The following is a 27,133-nucleotide window of genomic DNA, read 5'->3' on the forward strand; positions in this document are numbered from 1 at the left end:
TAGGTACCATGAAGTCCAATCTGAAAAGAAAAAGCAAAAAAAGATCCCAAGGAGCGGTTCGGGACGGCGTTTCCTTTAGATTTGGACAACTGATACTGAGCTACTCTATAGCTGCTTAGGGCTTGGGGGATAACAAGCCTCGCTAATTAGTTTCCGTAGTGTAGTGGTTATCACGTTCGCCTCACACGCGAAAGGTCCCCGGTTCGAAACCGGGCGGAAACAGTTTTTTTTTTTTTTTTGGTTGGAAGTTACTTTAGTTGACTTCTCCTTTTTCAAGTTACAGCTTTCTCTGTGTATTTGTTACCATCCTGCTCCTTCTCTCCTCCCACTTACTATTAATAATTAGGTAGCCCACAAAAGAAATAAGCCTAGAATGGAAGAGAAAAGAAACATCAAATCTGCTTGAGCCAGTCAAGAGTCCTAGCCTCCTGGGACATATGGGTCAGAGTCGTTTTTCAGTAGCCCGGCTAGCTCAGTCGGTAGAGCATGAGACTCTTAATCTCAGGGTCGTGGGTTCGAGCCCCACGTTGGGCGGAAGTTTTTTCTATCCCCTTTCTCCTACGAAAGAGAAACATGTTGCTCACCTGTTTGTTTTTTAAAATTTTCTTCCCGTCTCTGTTCTCTTACTATGAAAAAGAAACGTTGCTTACCTATCTCATTCTACTCTGTCCCTTTCATTCGTCTATCTGTTTTTGTATTTTTCTTCCTGCCTCTGTTCCCTTATTTCTCCTCTTGTCCCCCTTTCAGTTGCTCAGTCTTTCTTTTAGTTCTCATCACTTTGCTTCTGCTTGCACAAACCTCAAGACTTCGAAAATTAAGATACAAAAGTCTGAAATCTTGGGTGCTCTAAGCCCTCACATCTACTCTTTCTTTCCATTCATTCCCTTCCGGAACGTAAGGGTAGAGGGGAGTTCGGTGTAGACAGCGAGCTGTGGGGCGGGGGGGTCTTCGGGGGATGGAGAACAAACAGGAGAAACAAGAGAATGGATTCAGGTAAAGCACAGGAAATGAATTACCCTTTCAACACTTGGCAGGTGACTTCCTCTTCTGCGAATGCGCAGAAAAGGGAAAGGGAGGCGGCGGGAGGAAGATGAGGGAGGGAGGGGAAGGGACCTCGGGGTAAACGGAGAGCATCGGAAACTGGAGCTGTGGAAGGAAACCCAGGGATGCAGGGGGCTTTTCTCTTCCCCCTCCCCCGCTTTCCCCTCTCAGATTCTGTCCAATCGCTGCTGGGTTTAGGGACCCAGGACTCCGTGCTCCCCACTCCCCACCCCATTCCCCATCTAGCGCCCTCTCTTCTCCAGGATCCTGAGCTCTGTCCATCCTCAGCTTCGCTAACTTGGATCCGGGGCATCAGGTTTTCAAACCTTGGTCAGTCCAGAAAGCCAGCGCCTGGCCTTTCCTAAAGCAGGTGCTCATTGAGAAAGAGAACACGAGGGGAGTCTGGAAAATCAGGTTTCGGGTTTGCAAACCGTAATCCTTGGGCCCCGGAGCCTGATCAGAGTAAGCCTTCGGGGCTGAGGATAGATAGATAACCTAGGGCTGGAGAAGTGAGAAAACCATTCAATCTCTTAGTCTTTTCATCTGAAAAATGGGAGGTTGGGCTAGATGATTTCTAAAGTCTCTTCCCGCTGGAAATCTATGGTTCAGTCAACTGCCAGGTAGCCGGTCAAAACCAAAACGTCATTCAAGATGACAATGGGGTTCCTTTCAAATTTCTCTAATCTTGTCTCCCCTAAAGTGAATTGGTTAGGTTCGGGTGCTCATAATGCTATAGCGTAGGTTCAATCCATGTTTGTGAGAGAAATTGTTATTTCTCTCTTATATTAACAACCAATTATTAATTGAGATAAGGTTTCCTCTTTCAATTTCCTCATTCAGATATAACCCTTTGAATAATGTCGTTGAAGGACATTGCTGATAGATAAGATTGCCCAAATCCTCAGGATATATGCTTGGTTGGAATCCCACCCAACTACAAAACTTTACATAGAGAATCTAATCTATATGAATTTCTGCCCATTCTGCTCTATGCAGGCAAGCTTGCGAGGGGGGTAGCTGGAGGTGTGTTCGTCCTTCGTTGCTGAAGAAGACCATGCCATCAGAGAAACAATGACATGACTTAACACTTGACTTTGTTTTGAGGGAGGGAGGGCTGTGCAGGTCACCAGCCTCACTTCTCCCCCAGGGCCATCTGAATCCAGTGACCAGATATTCTTCAGGATGACTGGAGATGACCCAGGATGAGGCAATTGGGGTTAAGTGACTTGCCCAAGGTCACACAGCTTGAGGTGGTCTTCGGGGAGAGGAGTAAGAGTGACATCATTATCAAAATCACGTACCCCAGCCCCTCATTAGAATAGGCCCATCTGTCATTGTCTCATTAATTAATAACCAGTCAGAGTTTATTTCCGACTATGGGGAACACTAACTTTTCTGAACCCGTATAAACCTTGAGAGGCCTCCATGATTTCTCTTGGTTCACTAGAGAAATTCCAATGACCATCCTTTTATTAATTATTTGCTAACTATAGTCAATAAAATTATTAATTACCAAAAATTGTCTCTTGCACTTTTTAACTGCATCATATTGGTAAATGAATAGGTAAATGAATAAAATTCCAGTTCCAATTTCTGTTTTACAGTTTCAATAAAACAGAACTAAGAATGATATAATCCTGATTGTGAAAGGAGGTCATGGTGGAACTCCTTGGTTGGAAGAAGGATTCCCTCAACCTTAGACTATTTCTGCCAGCTGGAAAAATCAAATATTGAAGATACTCATACATTATTTATGGAACCTTAGGATATTTGTCTTTCCATCTCTGCTCCTGCCTTCATATTAACATGTTCTCAGTTCCATGACATAGAGATTCATACCCTTAGTATTTATGTGTTATGAGAAATGAGAATTTCTCCTTAGTATTTAATAACTAATTATTTTATTAGCCCCAATTCAGAAACCAATTGGGTAAATCTCCAATATCTAATCAGACAGAAATTCTAAGTTTGGATTAATGGGTGCATTACTGTTCCTTGTGTTGGCTCAGACTAGTGGGAGGGTGGGGAGGAGGGGGAAATGTTGATTCTCCTTTGTCAAACAAGTAATAGGGAAATGGATAAGTCTCTGACCAACATGTGAGTGATCCAAGTCATGTACCCCAAGACCTTCATTTTAATAAAGTCCACCTCCCATTGTAATATTCATTTTCTCATTGTTAACTAATCAGAATTGGTTGCCACCCCTCACTTACCCTTGGAAGGCTATATAAACTATGAGCCCACCATCATGAGGGAGGGATCTTTGGTCTAAGAGAGATGACCATCCTTTTTATTAATAAATATGCTGGCCTTATTAATAAAATGATTAAATTATCCAGAAATTATGTCTCGGAACTCTAGTTCCATTTTCATAAACTCTGAAATTCCTTTATCATAATCATTCATCATTCCATCTGTTCCCATGCCGTAAGACATTAATCTTGATGTTCAACCTTAAGTGACTTCCACCACTGCCACCTGACAGAACTTTCCCAGGCTAGTATCACTTCTGAGCTACCTATATACTCCTTCTTTTCCTATCCAGACTCCTTGATGAACCAGTTCAACTTTACTCTTTAATCTCTTGTCTCTGTCCAATCTGAAATACTTCCTTGACAAATTCTAACCCTGGATCACTCCCACAATCTGCCCCATTTGCTTATATTCATATGCTCTTGAATTAAAGCTAGATCACTTGATTATGGAATCTGTACCTAATTAATGGCTCTTTGCTGGCTGCCTACAAACACACTCTTGTTTCACCTATTTAAGAAAACACAAAATAAACAAAAAACCCTCTCAGCCATTACACCATTTGGGCTAGCTAACCTCCTTATATTTCCCCTCCTCTTCTCAGCTAAATTCCTTGAGATAGCCTCCTCCATTCCCAGTTGATAAATGGTCAAAGAATATGAACAGAGAGTTTTCAAAGGAAGAAACCCATGCTATCAATAGCCATAGGTAACAGTAAGCACTCTAACATACACAGGGGAGCCTGCTATCAGAGGCTTTGATCTGCTTTTCTAAAAGGAAAGACAGTTTTTGAGGGGTTAACAATCTCTTTTAATCAAGCACATATATCATTCACTTAGTTCAGGAAATCAACAGACAGCGCTTCCAAACTGTCTGACATAAGAAATACATATATCATAAATCAACAGACAGGTCCAACTGTCTGACCATAATTGCTAGAGAGGGAAGCACTAACATCTGGGTTTTTAAAGAGGGGAGGGCAGAGGCCTGCTTAGCAGCTTCCCAGAGTCTCATCTGGCACACAAACCTTCTTCCAAAAACTAAGCCCCAAAGTAAAACCTCTACTCAGAGTATTTACACTTCTTTTTTTTTTTAAAGAGCCACAGGGCACCCCAACCTTAGAGAACAAAAGATACAAATCTCCCCAAATCAGGCAGGCCCATTAATGGGTGGAAGAGATCACATTAACCTTACATTACCAATTTTAATCACATTAACAATACAAATACATATACTGTTTCTAGTTAAAGAAACTCTTGTTTCTATAATCCTAGTAAAGACTCTTGGTTGATAAAGGCAAGATTCAATCAGAGCCATCTGATTATACTAAAACAAAACAAACAAAAGATCCTACTTTGCCCTTACGTCATATTAAAAAAAAAAATAAAGCAACTCAAATCCATCTCACATCCATTAGGCAGACAAAATTAACCATAAAAAAGGTAACGACAAATGTTGGAAAGCTGTGGGAAAACAGGTATGTTAATGCACTATTGGTGGAGCTGTGAATTGGTCAAACCATTCATGAAAGCAATTTGGAACTATGCTCCCAAAATTTAACTGTGCATACATACTCTTTGGTCCAACAATACCACTACTAGAACTCTATTCCAAAATGGTCAAAGAAAGAAGAAAATGACCCTTATATGCAAAAGTATTTTTATTACTTAATTTTGCTTAGCATGAACCAGCTCTGGCCTTACAGCCTACCTGAAAAATTTATTTCCCATATTTTAAGGGAGTCACAGAAACATGCTGTGACAAGAGCAGTATCTTAATCCCTCCCTCTATGCAAGTTAGGGTAGTTTTTCTTTAAAAAGTATTAAGACATTCCTGGAGACTTGGTTAGCTCAGGGAGCTAAGTACCCAGGTTGATGGAGTTACGCCACAGGAATACAAAAATAGCCGAGAGGACTTTGGTAGGGATGGAGAGAGGTTAGACTCGGGTAGTGCAGGATGGATAAAGTAGGTAAGAGAGTTTTACTCAATCAGTCAGTAAACATTTATTAAGCACTCATTATGTTCCAGGTACTGGGCTAATTACTGGGTTTCTAAAACAAGGCAAAAAAACAGTACCTGCTCTCAAGGAACTAATGCGAACAACTATGTATAAATAGGCTAATGTCAACCTGCCAGAGTTAGTTCTAAGAAAGACAGTTAGGTTGATGAACTGTCCACCTGAAAGTTTGATTAAAGGAGGCAAACGAGCTAGGTGGCATATTGCGTTCGTCCTTTGTTGCCAAAGAAGACCATGCCATCAGAGAAATAATGACATGACTTGCACTTGACTTGGTTTTGAGTGAGGGAGAGCTGTGCAGGTCACCAGTCTCACTTCTCCTCCAGAGCTATCTGAATCCAGTGACCAGATATTCATCAGGATGACTGGAGATGACCCAGGATGCACTGGGAGACCTTGGACCCTTTAGGCCAAGGTCTTTGCAGACACTCACTTAGGGTGAGGGAACACCTATTCCTTGAATAGACCTGTTTAAGAATTAGCCTGGACATGGCCCCTTTAATGAGGTCAAGAAAAAGAAAGACATCAGGCTGGGTGGGAAACAGGAACAGTTACTATTGATAATCACTCTCAAGCTAGGAGGGTCCAGAGGAGCCCTCAGGCAGGGCCCCAGTGGAGTCCCAGTTTCAGAGTGCAATAGGTTTAAGGTTTTGGGAGAGGACAGGACTGGAGGGGAGAAGAGGGGAGGGGAGGCAGTAAAACCCAGGTCAACTGGGCAACTTTTGGCCATCCAAATGTATCTTTCTTTGGAGAGAAGAAAGGGGAGGGAGAGGCAGACAGGAGAGGAGGAGGTGTTACCCAGCTAGCATTCAGCCAGCTGCATCTACTCATAGGATCGTGTTCCTCCTTTGTTGCTGAAGAAGACCATGCCATCAGAGAAATGACTTGCACTTGACTTTGTTTTGAGTGAAGGAGGGCTGTGCAGGTCACCAGCCTCACTTCTCCTCCAGAGCCATCTCAGGTGGCATATAAATTCATATTATTATTGTTCATTCCCTTATTCCCTTAATGCTAGCCTAAGGTAGTGAACATGGATGTACAAGAAATCAGAATGTGAATTCCGACTGTCGGATAAAAGAGACCAGGATTAAATATGTTTTAGAACAATCCCAACTCAAGGTTTCTATATCCCTCAAATTTATGATCTCCATATGTTTAACCATATTATGAGAAAGGAATTTTCTTAATTGAATAGGTTGTAAATACAATAAGAGAGTTGACAAAGTGTCAACTGAAATTATGACCTAGGATATCTGGGTTTTCTTTACCATTAATATGCCATAACATAGTATATGTTCATAAATATTGAGATAAGAAAAGTTCCACTATTCAAGATAATATCTTAATGATGGAGTTCAGACTCTGGGAGCCTCCTTGAGATCCTCGTGAATCTTCCCACTTAATCTGGCCTTTCTTACTCAAATCTAATCTTCCCATTTATTCAAGCAGTCTCTGGAAGCTCATCAAGATCTGTATTCATTCCCATACTGACCCTATCAAGATTGCCCCACCTGCTTCCCACCCAAACCCTCCATCGTCTGATATCTTTGACCCTCCTTGGTTTCCCTCCTTGGACTTTTCCTCAAGACCCTTCTTAAATCCCTCCTCCCATCACCCTGGACTACCAGCCCACCCCCCAGATCCCTTCTATACTCTTTTTCTGTATTTAAGTTCCATCTTGCCTCCATGAAGGCTCTCAGATGCAATCCAGCTCAGACTCTGTGTAGCTGAGATTCTATCTGGCCCGCTTGTCAATACAAGCGTCACAAATGCTTAGGTTCCTTAAGAGGCAACCCAATTTGGTGAATCTTTAATAAACTCTGTTTTCTTTGGCTTTAAGAGGACTTGAGTCGAATTCATTCGAGCACGACCTGAACTGTCGGTATCTTGGGGTCCACGAGCACCCCTCAATCTTGTCATCAGGTTAAGAGTCTCATATATATTAGCCATAAATGGCAGAAAAAAAATGATCTTAAGTCAGTCCCATCTGGCCTTGTTGACAAAGGAAGTATGTCATTCTCTGAGATAAGAGAACAAAGAAGCTGTTAGATCCAGGGGCTTCTTCTGATTGATTAGTTTAGGCTCTGGCCCTTACTGAGGTTCACATGAAAGTGCCATCACCATGCATGGGAGTTCATAAGAAATGAGCTCGCATTAGGGCCAGGCTGCACAGATTGCATACCCATCTGACCTCCCATTCTCCCAAAACAGGATGCCTGTGTCCTTTGTCAGCCAAAATTACAGTTCCCATAGAACAAAAAGGTGCCTCTAGAATGTCTGGTTTCTGTCAGCCATAAACAAGGGGGGATTGGGGGTTACCAATATGAGAGTGTCATAACAGGATAGTGTCCATAAAACAAGATAAGAGAAATGCCCTTAATCGAGGTGGTGTCTGGTTCAAGGTGCCTGGTCCTTATCAGTCATAAACAGGAGAATGCTCCCAGTCATCTTAATTTGGTGGTTCACTCAGAGAGCTTGGGGTTCACTCAGAGGGGCTCAAGAAGGGTCCCACACTACATATAGGATAAATTGGAAATAATAGTCAGAGGGGAAGGTACTAGAATCAAGAGGAATAAGCACTTAATTGTGCCTGCTCTGTGCTAAGCATTACGATAAGTGCTTTTACATATATCTCATTTGATGCTCATAATAGTCTTGAGTTGTTAGGTGTTATTACTATCCCCACTTTACAGTTGAAGAAACTGAAGCAAACAGAGATTAAGTGATTTGCCCAGGATTGTACAACTAGTTAAGTGTCTGACATTCAGCAGCTGTTTCTCTCTCACAATCTATAATAAAAATAAAAACTTAGGATACAGTTAAAATTATCAATTGATTAAGCAAAACTTTTGCCAGCACTGCATGTGGTGAAAAAAATAGAGATTACACTAATTTCACTATTACTTTCATGAGAACACAATTCACTTACTTCCTGTTGGATTCTCTAAATAAGCCAAGTTATATAAGGTAGGGAAAGGACATTTTCTGCTGTGATAAGGCAGTTTTCTGGGAAGAATCTTCTATTTGCTACTAGTGTTGCTTGCTGCTGCACTCATCTCCCCAAATCTTACTCCCACTTTCTGCAAACTCTCTGAGTTTAGCAGAAAACTCCTCCTTGCAGTTCTTATCCTCAGAGTCCACCCTTCCCCACATGGGAAGAGATACAACTCATAAGGTTTTTGGCAACTTAGTTTCCTATTAAAACCTTGTCCAGGACTCTTCGTGATTGCCCTTTCAAAATTGGACTTAATCCAATCTTACTTCTTAATCCCTCTCTCCTTTTTCCCTATCCTTAACAATTTTCGACCTGTGTCTCTCTGCATTTCTATACAAGTGTTGGATCCACATTTAATTATTGCCAATTTATATGGGACTATGTAAACCCATTTGGGATTTTCTTGGCAAAGGTACGGCAGTCGGGAACATCAGTCTCTCTGTTATGCCACAAAGAATCCCAAAAGAATACAATGTGTCAGAAGTGGGATTTGAACCCACGCCTCCATACGGAGACCAGAACACTCAGAGAGTGAAGACAGAGTCTTGAGTCTGGCGCCTTAGACCACTCGGCCATCCTGACACGCGGCTGCATCTTTTTCTTCTATTATATGAGATAGTAAATGCCCACCCCTTCCTCCTTTCCTCCCTTGTAAAACCGTGGGACAAGATTGAAAACCACTGAACAACCGTCCCTATGTCTTTCATTTTCTTCTAAGATCATAAAAACAAATCCAGACGTTGGACACGCCTTATTTCTCCTTCTTTTGCAGACGAGTTTCTTATCTTCCGATAGCATCTTTCAGTCGATGAAATGTGTGTATCTTTCTATATTCCTTTTGTTGTCCGAGTTTTCATTTTGAAGTGTATGAATTCACTTCTGGCTGCTTCATCAAGGATGCTCGGAAATTCTCCATGTCAATAAAGATCAGTTTTTCTCCTAGTAAGATAAACTTAATTTTGATATATATATAAACATAAAAATATATATAAAATATGTATCAAATCAAATAATATGTAAACATATATCAAAATATATATGTATGTGTATATGCATGTGTGTGTATATATATATGCATATATGAGTTTATCTTTGGTGTTTTGTAATTTTGCATTACAAAGCTATCCCTCTCTACAAAGTGGAAACTGACTACGGTTACTTGGATTTGGACTCTGCATTATTTTTGCTTTGTAGTATTTTCTTTTACTTAGAAGATCTGGATATTGACTATGTTTCCGGGAGTTTTCATGCTGTGTTTTCTTTCAGCCGGTGACTGGTAGATTCCATTTTCACTTTATCTTTTGTTTCAAAGAAATTGGGCAATTTTCTTTTATGAACTTTGAAATATTGTATCCAATCTTTTTTTCTTATGATTTTCAGATAGCTGATTAGTTCTTATGCTATCTATCTTTGACCTATTTTCCTGGCCACTTATTTTGAGTAATATATATATACTCAATTATATAATATATTTCTTCCTTTTTCCCCCAGTATTTTAATTTTGCTTTAATACTTCCTTTTGTTTCATGAGTAGTTGGTTTCTTTTTAGCTAATTCATGCAGTTAAATTCTTGAGTATGGTTAATCGTCATCTATTCAAAGCTATTCTCCTTGTCATTTTTTCCTCCCTAGTTATTCCATTTTATATTTCTTGTTTAATTTCTTCCAGATATTCTCTTAATCTTTACGAACAAGATGTTCTTTTCTCCTAGGCTTTCCTTAAATTTGTTGTGGAGTTATTTTTTTCTTCTAGGTTTATCCCTTGGGTGTCTCTGAGTTCATGGTATTTCTTCATTTTTCTTGGAGGGGGGAAGTGTCATTTTCTTTTTCCTCCTCTCTCTGTCCTAAATTTCTATAATGGAGCATTATGCTCGAGTGAAACTCTGCTCCTGTTCTCCTAGATGGTGTGGGTAAGCCCTACTTAATATTGAGTTGCTTTTAAAAAGAGTACACTTTATCTTTGTAATGAGAATTAAAGATCTCCCTCCCTCTCCCCATTAATAGGCCCCACATGAAACCTATTAAGGGAACTTGATTGGAAGAGACTTGTTTTGTAGGAAGACCCACACTTTTTTTTAATTAGGCACTGAAGCACTAGGGATTGTAATGTTTTCTGTCTCTGAAAAGTGTGTATATATTGTGAAGTGAGGTTTTGCTTTGAGAGTTTACTCTTTGAAAGAAGGTTCATGTGCCAGATGAAACTCTGGGTAGCTGTTAAGGAGGGGCCCTCTCACCCCCACACCTTTGAAATCTCACCAGTTGATACTTCTCTCTCTTGTAACTAACTATGCATGTGTGGATCTGTCTGTTGATCTGTGATATATGTATTACTTATGGTCAGATAGTTACAAGCCCTGTCATTTGGTCTTTATTTCTCTGCTTGTATTTTCTCTGCTGGTGAATGTAATTAAAAAAGGTTGTTCACCCCTCAAAAGTTGCTTTCCTTTTAGAAAAGCAGGTCTAAGAACCTGTGCTAGCAGGACATTGTGGAGTGTCGGCACTTGCTGCTACAGTCTTATGCAGTAATTATCTGGCCTTGTTATCTATTTTGGTTCAGGCCCCTACTACCTGGATACTGGTTTGGGCATAAGCTCCCTAGTTACTGGGTCAGGCACATGCTGCCTAAATATTAGTCTGACCCTGTCTCCTGCAGCAGCTGGGGCCCCTGGGTCACTGAAAATAGTCCCTGTTCTGCTGTGGGACTAGGTTGGTTTGTGTTTTACCTTCTGTCTACCCTGGTTTGCTTTTGCTAAGGACTTTTTTCTACCTCTGCAGGTTTTAAATCTCTCCTTGTCTTAGAAGATGATCTGCAGAACTGAGGATGGGAAATCTGAATTCCAGACCTCAGCATTATAATGAGCCATTTCTTTAGAAGCCCATGAAAAATGAGGGTGCAGAAACGGTTTCCTAAAGTCCTGAGTAGCAAGTGAACGGAAGCTGAAGTCACAGGGAGGACCACTCATTAGGGAAAATGCAGTCTCTCATGTCTGAACCCTTACTGACCAACTTGGAACTGGTCAATACTATTTATGGAAGACAAGGAGAGAAAAGCAAAGGGAGACATGATAGTTCATCTCCCAAACTTTGAATAAGAACAGTCAGTATACATGCAGGAAAAGGATTTAGAAATCTTTCACAGCTTCACTGACAAAAATTTAGAGGATGCATAGTAATAGAGTGGTAAGGCAAGAGTCAACAATGTTAAAATCATTTTAACCTTTTATTTGTATCCCAGCACTTAGCACAATATCTGACACATAATAGGTACTTAATAAATGTTTATTGACTTACTGGCTAGTGAATATTTTTACAGTATTTTAAGGTTTAAAAAGACTCCCTCCCCTCCAACTCCAACCTTGTGAGGTGGAAGCAGCAGTATCTCATGCTGAGTATAGTACAAATATTATTCCCTTTTACTAATGGAGAAATAGAGGTTCCCCTCAAGAGGAGAAGATGCTTCTAATCCCTTTTTCAACAAATATAAACCCAACAAACTTTTATTAATGGCCTAGTAGATTTGCGGCATTTTACTAGGAGTTAAGAATACATAAAAATGAAACATGGAATTTCAGGGTAGAACACTAAATATTAATCTCCCCCTGTGTCATTTACTATTTGGGTGACTTTGGGCAAGTCTGGGGTTTAGCACAACATGGGGCATATAGGAGGAGCTTAATCAGTGCTTGTTGACTGATCTATCAAATTATCTCTCCAAGACTCATTTTTCTCACGTACAAACAGAAGGAATTGGACTGAATGGCCTATAAGGCCTACTCCATTTCTGAATATGAACCCAGTGTACAAGTTCTTTACAGCTGATGGAGACAAAAGTCTCAACTTCAACTAGGAGATCTTTCTGAATTAAATTATTCCATGATAGACTCTATGCAAGTTAAATCCTCCCTGATAACAGTATCCAGTAAATCCTGCCCTGTGGCATCCAGAGTGAAGAAATTAATTAGCTACTGCAGAGTAACTGATAGTAATAACAATAGCTAGCATTTATGATTGTTCTTTAAAGGTTTGCAAAGAGCTTTGCCTGTATTACTGATATCAGTACAGATAGAGAGAATGGAACATTATTAGGTCTTAAGAAGGAATATTTATCTGAAAATACTGTTTGTCATATGGAATGACTTTCTGGGGGAGGGGGAGAGGTACTGGGAAAAATTATGGTGATGTAAAAAGCTAAATAAGTAAATAGAAACTTAAAAAAGGTTTATCTGTTGAGTGATTCCAGCTAAGGTTGGCAGTTACTTAAAAGGGATTTTAAACGAAAAAGCTCATATCTCTGGAGAGACATGGTCGAGTCAAAAATAAAAGAAAGTTCCTCTCTCTTTTAAAGAAGCCGATTTGAAGGATAAGAAACAAATTTTAAACTCATACTGTTTCTTAAAAATCTCAATTTAAGATAGAAAAATGTGATGTGTCAGAAGTGGGATTTGAACCCACGCCTCCATACGGAGACCAGAACACTCAGAGAGGAAGGCAGAGCCTTGAGTCTGGCGCCTTAGACCACTCGGCCATCCTGACACTGCGAGAGCAAGCTTCCCTTTCTGCCTATTCAACTATCAAACATTCAGGCTCACTCTCGATTGGTGAAAAGGATTAGGAGGGGCGTTAAGAAAATAAGAGAAGTCTGTGATCGCTGTAAGCAGAGACTAGACGTCACAGCGACCTCTACAGAGCGGGAAGGCTTCGGTATGACAAGAGATTCCAAGAAAATACGTGTGGCTTCTCTGGGTGGGAACAGAAATCAGCGGGACCAAGATAGACTTAGCAGTCTCGGCGTGGGCATCCAAAGGGGCTAAAAAATAAAATAAAGTAGATCCTGAGATGGCGAACAAACCTGGGAGATCGAGAGATGACCAAAGTGAGATTGCCCCGGGAAGGAAAGTAGAGACCCTCCAAATGTCAATAATCTTATTTGCATTTGGCAGGTGGTCAGCCCCTTCAGGCTGGAGTTCCCTGAGGGACCGACTCTCCTTTTGCCTTTCTGGGCGTCATTCGCCTTTAGCACAGTATCTGGCACACGGGAGGAATTCATAAATGCTTGTTGGGTGTCTGGATAAAGTTTAGAGGAGGAATGGCTGAAGGACGAGAGGAATAAATAGACCCCGGACGCGGTATGCGCTTGTAGGTGGACTTTGCACCCACACTGGCACTGAGCCCTAACTGGGGACGCACGGGGGCTCCCAGACTGTTCAAAGAAAGAGGAGAAACCCAGGAGAGGAACGTTGGGAAGCAAACAAACTGTCACCGAAATGGTAATAACGTCCGTAGTGTAACGTTTAACCTATTTCTCTGCACCTTCTGGGACGGCCAGGGAGTTAGCTGGACGTGGATCCGGGGCTGGGCAGGACCCGAATCCACTTAGGTTAATTCCCACTAGGCTAAGCCCCAAGGCTGGTGATTGACAGGAGAGACATCCTATCCTGCGCCAACTGGGAGGACCGAAGTCACCACCCTGGAGCCCAGGGCGACCCCAGACCAGAAGCGGCGTGGGGGCGGCTGCCTTCCACCCCCTAGTGTGTGTCCAAGCCTGTGAAGGTAGGCAGACGTTAAAGGCACCGGGTGCCCGAGGGGAGAGTGGCCTAGAGAGACCGAGGCCAGCAGAAGCCTGGGGACGCAGTTGCCATGGAATCGAGAGGAGCTGAAATCTACCTACCCCCATGCCGGGTCCGATGCCAGGTCTATGCCAGAATGGACCCCGCCTTGCCCTTCTCCCCCTGGACTTGCACTTCCTCTCCGAAGCTTGTCTGCCTTTTAAAAAATATTTTTTTCATTTCTGCCTACCTAGTCTCCTTTTAAAAAAAGCGAGTATTAGTATGAAATCATGATTGACTTCATGTTCTGAAAGTCTTCAATGGCTTTTGTAACAGACAGCTGCTAGCTCAGGTTCACTCTTGATCTGGTCAGCAGGAAGGACACTAAGCCAGCTTTGGAGGGGTTAATAAGCTTATTTTAGTCTTTCCAGGGGGGTTTACTGAAAGTGGGAGCACCAACTCCTACAGCATTTCCTGATCACCCTCCCCAAGGGGCCTTCGAGAAGGGGGTCTACTACCCCTACCTTTGGATGGGGCCAATCCAGAAAGGCACAGCTCCTGCATTCCCCTAAATCCCCTCAAACCTCGATGGGGGTTAGTTGAGGCAAACACAGATTTCCCTCCCAAGCCTTGATGGGGGCCGATCAAGACACTCATAATATTCCAGCTTGTGCATTCAACCCTAAGGGTTCCCCACTCACTGACCAGTGCCCATCTGCTTTGCAGGGTAAGAGATAAAAAAGCATATTGTCAGCAACTGCGCACAAGTTTACATTATCTCACCTTTATATGTCACTACACAATAGCAGTGAATATTTACAATTTAAGCACAAATGATCATATTATTTATTTATCATCATACAACACTGGGCAAGGGTGGTGGAAATGTTTTGAACCATGAGCCTGGGAAATGGAGATTGTGATGGCCATGGATCTGGGAAACTAAACTTTAAAAAAGAATAACAAAAAGCCATCTTACAAACACTAAAATCCACTTTATTTACAACTTCAAACAGCACAAAAACTTTTGGGACACCCTATCACCATTTGCTCAAAAGTAGAATAGATAGAGCGCCGGGCCAATTGCGTACAAGTTCTCACTCTAATCTCTGGAGCTATTACTGGGGGTTCCAGAGGAAACAAAAGATATTTTATTGGAACATATGATTATAGCTCCCTAAAAGCAGAGAAGAAAAAAATGAATCCCTATACTACTTGGGGCATAGGATAAGATGGCAGTTTTCTGGGTGGGAGATTCAGTAAATGATTGGCTAGAGTGTACCTAATCTGAGGTGACTTTAGGCAGTTTTTCTTTCCTTTCTTCCTCTAGCTGAGTTGAAAGAATCCTTTCTTATGTTAAGTTTAAAAGGTTCCAAAGAAGTAATTTCTGGATAGTCATTTGATTAATAATGCTAGCAATTTTAATAAAAAAACAGGTCAGTAACACTCATACTCCAAAGACTCCTCATGTGGGTGAACTCAGTTTACATGCCCTTGGAAGAGCAGGTTTTTCTTAGGATGGCAATCAACTCTGATGGTTAACAAGTAATGAGAGAAAGAATACAACAAAGGGCTCATTCTAATGAAGGTCTTGGGGGATAGTAACCCAAGTCACCCAAGTCTTGTCCAAAGAAATTTCATTATCATCATCAATTTCCATTTCACCTATCTGACAAAAGGGAGAATCCACATTTTCCCAGACCTGAGTAAACGTAATGAGCAGAAATAATCTTTTTTTGTTGATTTGTGGATGAGGAAGTAGAAAAGGGGAAAAACCTAGGTCCTGATTCAATAAGTAGTGTTGACCTGAAAACTTTGAAAGAAAAGGCAACAGGCTGAATGCATACATTTTATGATTTAATTAATTAACTGATCAATTCCCTATTAAAGACAACGGTAACATAATGCATTATGGAGCCAGAAATGTTCTGGCTACCCAGTGCAGAAATCTTCTGGCTTATATACATTTTGCTGTGAGAAAGGAACTCTCCTAATTAAGCAAACCATAAATTCAGTAAGATAGGACAATTAACAAAGCAATGTCGGTCAGGCCTTGGGATTTCAGGCTGGGTAAGCATATGTCTCGGTGATAAGGAAAGAAATCCCACCACTAGTAAGTGGGAGGTTTCCTGCCCTAAACAGATAACTGACATAGGAAAGGGTAAACAATGTTCGATAGAAATTACGACCTAAGATGTCTATATTTTCTTTACCACTAATATGCCATAACATAGTATATGTCTATAAATAATAAGATACAAAGGAAAGTCCCATTATTCATAACATAGTATGTGTCTATAGATAATAAGATACAAAGAAAAGTCTCATTATTCAAGATATAGCGTCTTAGGTTAAAGGTCTCCTTAAGGAGTGTAGAGTTGGCCTTGGCTGGCTTTTGCTGACACAGGAAGAAGCATTCTCTGAGTTTGCTTCAGAGAGAACAAGGAGGTTATTCCAAAATTTTATATTAAACATTATCAGTAGTTGTTAATACAAGAGAGAAATAATCATTTTTCTTACCTAGAGTTGGGAGAACAGGTTCAGATGTGAGAGAATTCACTTCAACTAATTTTGTTCTAATCAAGGGAAGCTTTATTGACGAAAAAGAAGCAGACTAGTCCTGGAAAAAGGACTGGCAATTTGTGAACGAATAGGGGCTTGTTTTTATAAAGACAGGATTAGGCAAATGGAAAAATTTATGACCCAAGATGAGGAAGACAAAGGAATTTTGTGGTCCAGGATAAGGGGGAAGTTTTATGGTATTTCTAGATAAGGGGAAAGCCTTTAGAATGCCTCTAGGTTACAGAACAAACTAGAGAAAAGCAATTCAACCCTTAGGGCACCGTTTGTATCCTCATCAGAATGATAAGTGGTGATTAAAATCCAGCCTGTTGGAAGGAATTGAAAAAGAGTAGTGTTAGAGGCCTTCTAGAGAGAGACAGAGTGGGTAGTTGCCTTTGGCCAAAACAACTCAAATAGCACAAAACTGCCAGACTAAGATAAATAAGCAAGCACACAAAGGGGTGGAAGAGAATGTTCTTGGGGCAGGCAGACCCAATGGCCCAGGGCAGAAAAATATTCATACCTGTATAACAAGAAATTGCACATTATGAAATAAGTCCTTGCATTTGTGCTTTTGCAAACTGTTTGTGTAATTTTAATCCACCTTGGTGATTATTTCCGCATGTATGTATATATATGCACACATACATAATACATGCATGATAAATACACATACAATTTTTACAAAGTTGTTTGCATGTTTCTCCCTGTGAGCTTCTTGAGAAGAGGGACTGGCTTGTGTACCTGGCAATTAGTAGCTTAAATGATGATTGCTTCCATTTCACTTGGCCATTAGAATCATAGATTTAGAGTTAAAAGAGACCTTAGAGATCATGTAGTTGCTCCCCCTTTTTTTAAGATGAGGAAAGAACTGATTTGTCAAAGGTGACACAGTAAGCATCTGATCAGAGCTAGGAATGGAACCCAGAGCCTTTGTTTCTTCCCATTGTACCATGCTGCATATACCATAGGACTAGGGAGTAGGCAGTGAAATTTAGAGGACACTAACAGTTTTAGCCTAGTGTGTTCATCCTACCCTCCGTTTCTATCCCAGGTGAACAAATTCAGCTTCCCTTAGCAATGTTGCCAGCTTATCTATCCAATGTCTTCCCTTCTGGTAGCTGCATTCTTTATCCTTATTTCTTCAGTAGTATAGAAATTTCTAGGCTTTCCAGGGTATGCTACCTTACTTCTGGGTTGCACCCTAAATGACCTGCCTCCATTTATATCTTCCTTTACACCATTTGCCCCAGATAAAAATTCTTGGGTAAGGCATTGTTCCTTTTTGAGGGATAACGATGAAGTTAAAACAAACTCATAGTACTCAACAATCCCTACAGGATTGATGGTGTAGGAGAGAGGGAAAAGAGGTTGAAACCTTTTAATTTTCAAAGCAGTTGCTTTGAAACAAACTGTGGAATACGGAGGAGAATATCAGAGTTCACAAAGAACAGGTCCCCTTAAGTAGATGAGGAGGGAAGAGAGAAAATAATGTAATATCATTCTATAAATGGTGAAATAATAAAATTCAAAATCTTGACCTTTTTCATGATAATTCAGAAATGTCTTATATTTAAGGTTCAGCATGTTGAAAAGAGTGGAATATGTAGAGACAATACATATGATTTTGAAATCAGGTTTCCTCTGGAAAGAGCAGATACATCTTGAAAGGAACAGAAAATTAAAATACACAAAATATAGAAGGATATATAATATGATAATATAATTACCGTATAAAGCAATGTAGAATACATATGTAAGTATCACAGCATAAAATGGCAAAATCCCACTTTGGTAAGGTTAGAAATGTAATTTAATTACTAGGTTGAGTATCCTAAGAGAGGGCAGGAGAAAAGCAATAAGGTTTTCTTTAAGCATATTGAATGAGATCAATGACATCCAGGGAAAGGAAAACAGCAGCGCCCATTGTTTCCGCCCGGTTTCGAACCGGGGACCTTTCGCGTGTGAGGCGAACGTGATAACCACTACACTACGGAAACCAGCTGCGAGGCTTTCTACCCACAACTATTAATAATGGGAAGAAGATGGCACTGACGCAAGTTTATTGATATGCGAGTTCCATTACTGACTACAGCTTCTTCAAGACTGACACCTTTTCATAAGGAAAATAGTATGTGTCTCTATGCAAATCCCTTAATACTTACTTACTTTCCGTTATTTGAAAAGCACCCATACCAGACACAGCGCAGACAACGCAACTTTTCGCAAATTATATTCTAACTAAAAGAGGAGAGGGAGGGGGCTTGGCCACATCACGTAGACACCAACAAAGTTTAAAGACGGGCGGATGTACGTATTTTTCATCAGTTCCCGTACTGAAGTTTAAAGGGCACTTTTTCCTATAAAGAAACTCTCGATGTGGGGGAAAAAGACAGCGCGCCCAACGTGGGGCTCGAACCCACGACCCTGAGATTAAGAGTCTCATGCTCTACCGACTGAGCTAGCCGGGCTACTGGAAACGTGTCTCGCCAATTCCTTTTTTCAAAAAGTATCAAGTTGTCCCAAAATGCTCGACAGCCTTTTTCCTTCCGTCCCAGGGAACAAAAGCAACAGCGGGGAACACGCCCCCCTTCAGGGGCTGGACTCCCCGCGGACCGTGCAAGGCTGCCCTGGGTATCCTGCCCGTCCTTCATTAACAGCCACGCTAAAGAAGTACTCATTCTCGCCCTGCCGCTCCCTTAGCCCCAGCCTTTCCTTCCTATTTTTCTCCTCCCTCCCGGGCGGCCTCCCTTAAGTCTCTGGTTTCATGGGGAAAGCGCGAAATCAAGTCCCATCAAGTCAGCGCGATCAGCCGGAGTGGCACAAGCTCTCCTGGAGGGCAGCACGCACAGGGTACGGAACCGGGCATAAAGCTCGGCCACCACCGCCTCCTGTTCCATGAAATGTATCCAAAGCCGCGCGCGCAGGCGCAGGCGCACGGTGCGGAGGGGTGGGGTTCCGAAACCCACGCCGAGCGAAAGGTTAAACTCGAGGGTGGGGCTTCGCGCAAATCCTCCCGGCTCACGTGAGTAGCCTGGCAGATCCTGGGAGGGTTGTCTCTTGGAGTTTGTGGCACTGGAGATGCAGCAGTGCAGAGGCCAGCGAGCACTAGAAAGCAATCAGCTGCTACGTCGGGGTTCGCTGCCTGCTCCCCCACCTTCTTCAAGTGCAGTAAACGTATCTTTCTCTTATTTTCTTGGATGGTTTTATTACTTTGTAATTGGAAAAGGGTGGGGGTACGTAAGGAAAAGAAAAGACTTGTGGAGATGCCGGGGATCGAACCCGGGGCCTCATACATGCAAAGCATGCGCTCTACCACTGAGCTACATCCCCCGACTGCTGAAGGCATGTCTTCGGTTACCCAATTGATGATTTCAAAGTGACTTGTACCATGTAGCCAAAGCATTGTTATTAGTATAAGGGGAATGAAAAAATAAGAAGGAAGAGGAAAAAAAGATAATCTCTTTCCTTGAGAATGGCAATTTAACTGCATATTTGTTACCAAGCTTTTTCTTTTTTTCTTTGGGATGGGGAGGAGGTGGGAGATAAACATTTTTTTTCTTTCACTAACAATGTAGATCTTCCTATGTAACAAATACCCATGAGAATGATTTGCGTTTACATCTGTAATTATTCTCTTATTACCTCTTGCAAGGACGGTTGCAGTAGCCTCCATAATAGTATTCCTTGCTCCATACTCTCCCGCTGATGTTTTACAGTGTTGCCTGTTCCTAATAATCTTTCATTGGCCTCCACAAATGTGCACAAAATAAAATCCAGACCTCTTAGTTTAATGTAAGATCACTCTCCCACTCCTTCCTCTTTCAAACTACTGTAGGCTCCATAATCTAAAGTTACTACAAACTTGGTATTTGCCTGGTGGCTTTTTCCAAAGATCTGGAATGAATATTTCCCTGATATCATGATCTATTGAATATGAAATGCTGTCGTAGCCAGCCATGAAGTCATCACTGATTTCTCCAACACACTGGAAGCAGTCTTTCCTTCCTCTTATCTTTCCAATAGTGAAGACACCTTGCTTAACTCAATACTCCTTCCTCTTCCAAAGGGGCCCTCTTTCTTCCTAGAACTCAAGTACCAGCTCCAGTCCTGGAAGAGTGTCTACCAGGGGTGGGGAACCTGGAGCCTCAGGTATGACCCTTTGACTGAATCCAAACTTCACAGAATAAATCCCCTTAATAAAAGAGGATCTAATTCTGTAAAACTCTTGGACTCAGTCAAAAGGCTTCACCTAAGGACCTTGAAGGCCACATGTGACCTCAAGGCTGAAGGTTTCCCACCCTTGTCAGTCTAAATTCTCTTTTCTCAATCTGTTTGCTGCTTCAAATGTTCCAATGGTCCCTAAACACATCCCTCCCCCACCTCCAATTACTTAAAAATTAGGTTGTGCTTTATATGTAGCTCTCCCCAAAAGGAGAGAGTAGAAAGTTACTCAGCGTACAGTATCAATCAGATATGGGACAGGTATTTATTTCCTACATGTAAAAAAATCCATTAAATATAAAAGCCTCACAGAATACAATGACATGGGACTCAGTATCTTAAATTATAACCACAATTAACAATGGAGGAGGGACTCATTAGAATTTATGGCAATTTGCAGGCCTGCTGAGGAAGCATTTTGCATTTCACTTTATCTCTACACTGGCTACCTCAGAAATCCAAGTCTTCCAGCCAGCCTGGCCAAGAGCTTTGTTTCTTTCTCATTCAGTAATTGTCACTGATAAGGAAATTCCCCTTGTTCCAGTCGACTTTACTCCATGAACAAAGGACCTCCAGTTTTGTAGAATTCATATCATTTAACCCTGGACCTGTCCATTTTGAGTCTGAACCACTGTCAGCCCTTTAGGAAAGTTAATTAAAAAAAAAACAAGAAAAGGCAACCAAGGATGCAAGCAAAATGTGGCTAATGGCTTCCGCTTTAGAGTAGGATTCATGATGTCAGGGTGAGGAAGCCAGTCTTCTTCAATCACAGAAAATCTTGAAGTTAACTGTTGCCAAGTAGAGGATCAAAGGAACAGAGAGCTCTCTGGAAGTTCCTTGTTCTCATAGCTGATGAATCATCCTGCTTCCCTCCTATTCCACTATCACTGGGTAGGGGGAGGATTAAGGGACCAACTCTTCAGGGTTTTCTGCACCATACCAAAGCAACCAGTCTGTCCTCAATCATGGCCTAAATCAACCAAGAAGATTATCATGCCTGAAAGGCCCAACCACTGAATCCCTGTGTCCTTGGAGGTCCCAGAAGCTTTCAGGGATGTTCTCAGAGGATCATCTCTGAGATGATATGTATAGGCTAACAACTTCAGTTACATTTGTAAAGCATTTCTGGTGACTATGTCCCTTACTTTTTGTCTTATAAATATTTGTTTATGTATCCGTTTTCCTCTACAATTTAGTAAATTCTTCAAGGGCAAGGATCATTTTAGCAGTCTGTGTAGAAAGTGTGCTCTGATTTACTCTTCCAGAGCTAGGGGGATATACCTACCTCTCAGGGTTCTAGGTGTACTCTGAGGAGTTTGGGGTGGTTTCTAGTGCTTGAGTTGTGTTCCCCCTCCACGTTGTTGGATGCCAGTGACTAGTACTCCAATTCTGTTTTACCACTTAATATCACTTAGATTTACCTCAAAGATATAGCAAGAACAAAAATACATTTTCCAGCACCTGAGGGCACCCTCCCCTGTTCTATTCTGGGAAGGCTAGGTCTCTGGGGAGAGCAGGCTCACACTTAACACAGTTTCTGCATAATGTTGGTTCTACTAAGTCCACATACTCTGTGAGTTGTCTAAACTACCTCTGGACTGGGTCCCAAAGCTCACTCTCTGTTCTCATGGCATCGATGCTAGCCTAGCTTTAAGACCCAGGATGACCCCAGTCTCATGGAATCTGGGACTTCCAGTGGCTCATAGAAATTTGCTCTCTGAACTTTCTAAACTCACAAAGACAAGGCATCCAAATTAATCTATTTCACCTAAAATGTATATGAACAAATAGGGATACAAAAGGACAGAAACCACTGATAGACCCTAGAGGAGAAAACAGCTAAGACCTCTCCCCTTAGAACATTGTAGATAGCAACATCCATGGAAAAGAAAGAGTGTAGAAAAGGAATGGCTCTAATCAGTCTCCTTCCTATTCACCTACTAGTTAGGTAATTGGAACCAGTTAGCATGAGCTCCAGCGTTTCTCCAAAACACTTGGATTACATGTCTTCATGTTTTCCCCTAAAGCAGGGCCCCAGCCTCTTCCACATGGGGAAATACCATCAAAGGTACTCTCTACATATGCCAGTCCCCATTACATTTGTATTCCCCCCCACTCTTTTCCTCCCAACCCCTACCCTTCATACATTTAGCTAGAGTAGTGCTCTAACACATAATTTTAAAAATATATATGTATGTGTGTATATATGTGGTGTGTGTATGTATGTATGTATATGTCACACACACACACACATATATACGTATGTATAATTTCTGTTGATACTATGCACACTTCCTAACAAATACCCCTATAGAGTTACATTCCCTGACAGAAAGTGTATCTTTCACTAATGGAAAGGAGGGAGGTGCCCCTTAACTTTGACACTAAGTTATTAACATTGCCTACTGTATTTGATTAGACTCTGGTTTGACTTTATTTTTATTGTCCTATGATACCATTCATTTGGTATCTCAGTTGGAACTGGTTAAATTCCCCCACACCTTCTTGTCTTGTATTCTGCTCCTTATTTTTCCTAAATAGTATAGTATGCTGGAGGCACTTAGGCTGTTATTTTTTCTCTATATAAAACCAGCTCAAATCCTTGTCTTGTCATGCATAGCCCTAATAGTATCTATTTTATTGCTTCATTTTTGTGAGTCATCATTGGTAATAGGCTGGAAACATACTCAGAATATATTTCTCTAGTTGTCCAATGGATCATTTGAAATTTTTGATCTGAAATTGTCGTAATTCATGATCCAGGCATGGCAACGCCAGAAAATATTGGTATTAAAGTGATGGACCTTCACAATAGGGATTATTTTGGAATCACTGCCACACTTTTCTAAAGCAACTTAGTTAGTTAACTGGAGACAAAGTAGGTGCCTACAGATGGAAGAACAGTGGAATAAGCTTTGGTATATGAATATAGTGGAATAACACATATTAAGAAATTACAAATATAAAGAGTTTAGAGAAACATGGGAATATTTGTATGAACCAAAGCAAGGTATAGTTAAGAAAATGAGACTGTACACACTGACTATAGCAATGTAGATGAAAAGGTCACTAAATGTAAGCCTGAGTAAGTGAAAAACCAGTAATGGTCCAAAATAACAGGTAATGAACTATAATTACTCTTTTTTGGCCTAGAGGCAGCTAGGTGATACAATGAACAGTGCTAGGCCTGGAATTAGGAAGACCTGAGTCCAAATCTAGTCTTTACCTTCCTTTTGGAGAGGAGAAAAAGGTGGGGGACAGAAGGGAGCAGATGAGCTGACTTACTCTACCTGTGAGTAGACCTAGCTGCCCTGCTGGGTAACTCAGCTCATCTTTATCTGCTCCTTTCTGTTCTTTCCCAGGTGGGCACTTCTACTCTCCAAAGAAGGTAAAATTGGATGGACAGAAGATGCCCAGTTAACTTGGGGTTTAGGGGTCAGATTCCTTCACTTCTTCCTTCCTTCTCTTTGCCAAAACCTTAAACCCAGTGCACTCTGAAGCCCATACATTGCACAATAGGTCCCTACCCAAACTCCACATGAGGGCTCTTTTCCAGACACTCCTGGCTTCAGAATGATTATCAATAGTAACTGTTGCTCTTTCCCTCCCAGCTCCATTTACTTTTTTTTCTTTTCTTTTGCTCATTAAAGGGGCCATTCCCTATTTACTTCTTAAAGAGGCCTTTTCACTGAATGGGCAATACCTCTCTCTAAGTGAGTACCTGAATAGGCCAAGGTCTCCTACTGCATCCTAGGCCTTCTGGAGTCATCCTGATGAATATCTGGTCACTGGATCCAGATGGCCCAGGAAGGAAAGTGAGGCTGGTGACCTTAGGGGTAGTAGCAGTTTGAGAAAAGACAGGGACTTGCTTTCATATGCAAGTTTTGGGCCCTCAGGTTTGGGGTGGGGTATTCTCCCATGTGGGCAGTTAACCACAGGAAAGGGAAGGCAGGAAGGGGAAGTAGATATGCCCCGTGCATTTCAAAACAGTTCAAGGATGTGTTCACAAAATCCAGGGATTTTAACTTGCCACATTCAAGGATATGGCCATAAACCATGAGGGTTAGTCCCCTACGCAGGATGTTGACTAAAATAGCAAGATTATAGGTAGCACTTGCTCTTACTGGGCAAATTTAGCTTTAGCCAAGGCTCTCATTGCTGCTGGGCAGAAGTCAACCTCATTAGTAGTATCAGAGACTTAAAGGAGCCCTAGTTATCACCTAGTGTAGTTCCTTCATGTCACAGATAGATGTGAAATGACTTACCTAAGGTCACATAGAGGAGTAAGAGAACCCAAGTTTGAATTCAGTTCTTGTTTCCAGTTGTAGCCCTCTTTCCATACTAGCCCCACAAAGCACCTCACCTGTTTAAACTTGGTTGAAGAATGTATGAGTTGGATTAGACTCTTTAGGGCTCTTTCTATCTATAAGTTTCTGATCCTTTGAGAAAGATTTTGAATTTGTACTTCTATTCAGTTTGCAAATGAGGAAACAGACTGCCTTAAATGATTTAATGATTTAAATGATTTAACGAGTCTAAATTATTAGACTTATTAAATTATTAGCGTAGATTAGAATCTGTATCTCTCTTGATTCTAGGTCCAGTGAATGTTCCTCTACACCCATGATTCTCAAAGTGTGGTCCATGACTCATGGGGGTTCCTGAGACTCTATTAGACCAAAACTATAATAATACTAAGACTTTATTTGCCTATTAAAATACACCTCTCTTTTCTAACTACATATCTGTTTAGTGCTGGATTTTCTTCATATACTTCAACTAAAACAATACATTATGACAGATTGGATGCAGAAGCAGACATGAGAATCCAACTATCTTCTATCAAGTCAGATATTAAAGAGATTTGCAAATATATGAAAAACAATGTCATTCTCACTAAATTTCTAAACAACAGTTTTTCTTTAAGAAGTTATTTATTTTAATATTTAACGAATATATAATTATTAAATATTGTTAGCATTAATAGCAAATAAATATTAGTATAATACTTAGTATATTAATAATATAATGAATTTATCTTTTTTAAATGAATTAAATGTTTTAAAATTTGATCAGTTTTCATTTTGAGTACAGTAAATATTAATAGATATAACCCACATAAACAAAAGCTCTTTGGGGTCTTCAATAATTTGTAAGATTGTAAATTGGTGCATTCAGAAGGCCAAAAAATTGAGAACCACTGTTCTATACCATGCTGTCTTTTAAATGCCTTTCTATCTGGCTTCTATTTATTGACTTCTTTGAGGTTTTATAAATGTACTCCAGATAATCTGGTTTAGCTGATTCTCACACTATTTTCCAAGCCATTTAGTTATCCAGTCAATTGCTTTTAGATGTTTTGTGAGGCAGTATGCTTAGTCAGTCTTTCATCATTCTCCATTATGTTTACCGTAAGGCTGGCAGATGAACTTGTATTCTAAACCAATGGCAGTCACATGCCTCCACTTCACAAGTAGATTTAAATGGCTATAGCTGTTTCTAAACTTTTAAAAACTTCCACATTGTGATTATATTAAAAAAATTATTTGTCATTATTTGTCATTCCGAATTTAAATAATCCAAATAAAACCAGTATTTCCAATAGAAACATATTAGAAATCTCCATTTCAGTTCAACTAGAAATATTAAGAAATACTATTTTCTCTAGTCTAAAAACCTTTCCAGACTTTTCCTAGTTTGAAAGAACAGAGGATCTTTCTTAAGGAAATAGATTAAGGATGATAACCAAAACTTAGCTCCCATCTGGGAAACAAAACCATTGCTTTCCCTACTCATCTGAAGTAATTGGACCCAAGACCCATCAAAGGGTAGTGTACTTTTTTAAACTCAAGATTAAGTTACTGATATTGTGGAATCCCTCTGGAGCCCCTTTGAAATACTCTCGGAGTGAACCCCCAAATTCAGCTGACTTGGAGCATTCTTTGCTTTATGCTTGATATGACCCAGGTGCCTTGAACCAGACACTCTCTTGATTAACAGCACTTCTCTTATCTTCTTTTATGAACTCTACCATGTTATGACACCTCATATTTATGACATCCCCTTGTTTATGACTGACAGAAACCAGACACCCTGGGGGCACCCTCTTGTTCTATGGAAACTTTTATTTTGGGTAACAAAGGACACAGGCATCATGAGGGGAAGGGACAGTTCCACCTGGTCCCAAAGTGAGCTGCTTGCCAAATGACCTCCCGTGCATGGGCATATGTATGTCTGTACTCTGAGACAAATAAACATGTACAAACAGACTAATTTTGTCTGTTTTTCTTAGAACAAACTCTGGCAGGTTGATAATATGTAGGGACAAAATCTTTCAGCCCTTGAGGGGTAGGATCCAGAAATATACAGAATGTTAACTGTTAATTGACAGTAATGACTGTAGTTAACTGTTAATCTCAAACACACACGCACACACACACAATCAATCAATCAGTCAAAGATAATCTTTATTTGATTGGGGGAAGCCTTTTATTTT

General features: G+C 40.8%; 7 non-coding genes across 7 annotated transcripts; 2 read left to right on the forward strand and 5 right to left on the reverse strand.

Moving 5' to 3' along the window:
* Positions 1 to 149: 149 nt before the first annotated feature.
* TRNAV-CAC (transfer RNA valine (anticodon CAC)) lies at positions 150 to 222 on the forward strand. The gene has a single exon. It is a non-coding gene; the product is annotated as a tRNA-Val (tRNA).
* A 239-nt stretch (positions 223 to 461) lies between these two features.
* On the forward strand, positions 462 to 534 carry TRNAK-CUU (transfer RNA lysine (anticodon CUU)). The gene has a single exon. It is a non-coding gene; the product is annotated as a tRNA-Lys (tRNA).
* An 8,247-nt stretch (positions 535 to 8,781) lies between these two features.
* Positions 8,782 to 8,888, reverse strand: TRNAL-CAA (transfer RNA leucine (anticodon CAA)). Its single transcript has 2 exons — positions 8,851 to 8,888; positions 8,782 to 8,827 (listed from the first exon to the last, which is right to left on the reverse strand). It is a non-coding gene; the product is annotated as a tRNA-Leu (tRNA).
* A 3,844-nt stretch (positions 8,889 to 12,732) lies between these two features.
* Positions 12,733 to 12,838, reverse strand: TRNAL-CAA (transfer RNA leucine (anticodon CAA)). Its single transcript has 2 exons — positions 12,801 to 12,838; positions 12,733 to 12,778 (listed from the first exon to the last, which is right to left on the reverse strand). It is a non-coding gene; the product is annotated as a tRNA-Leu (tRNA).
* Positions 12,839 to 18,340: 5,502 nt separating this feature from the next.
* Positions 18,341 to 18,413, reverse strand: TRNAV-CAC (transfer RNA valine (anticodon CAC)). Its single transcript has one exon. It is a non-coding gene; the product is annotated as a tRNA-Val (tRNA).
* Positions 18,414 to 18,811: 398 nt separating this feature from the next.
* On the reverse strand, positions 18,812 to 18,884 carry TRNAK-CUU (transfer RNA lysine (anticodon CUU)). The gene has a single exon. It is a non-coding gene; the product is annotated as a tRNA-Lys (tRNA).
* Positions 18,885 to 19,674: 790 nt separating this feature from the next.
* On the reverse strand, positions 19,675 to 19,746 carry TRNAA-UGC (transfer RNA alanine (anticodon UGC)). The gene has a single exon. It is a non-coding gene; the product is annotated as a tRNA-Ala (tRNA).
* Positions 19,747 to 27,133: the final 7,387 nt, after the last annotated feature.

Source organism: Notamacropus eugenii, chromosome 2 (genome assembly GCF_028372415.1).
Source record: "Notamacropus eugenii isolate mMacEug1 chromosome 2, mMacEug1.pri_v2, whole genome shotgun sequence".
Lineage (NCBI taxonomy): Eukaryota > Metazoa > Chordata > Mammalia > Diprotodontia > Macropodidae > Notamacropus > Notamacropus eugenii.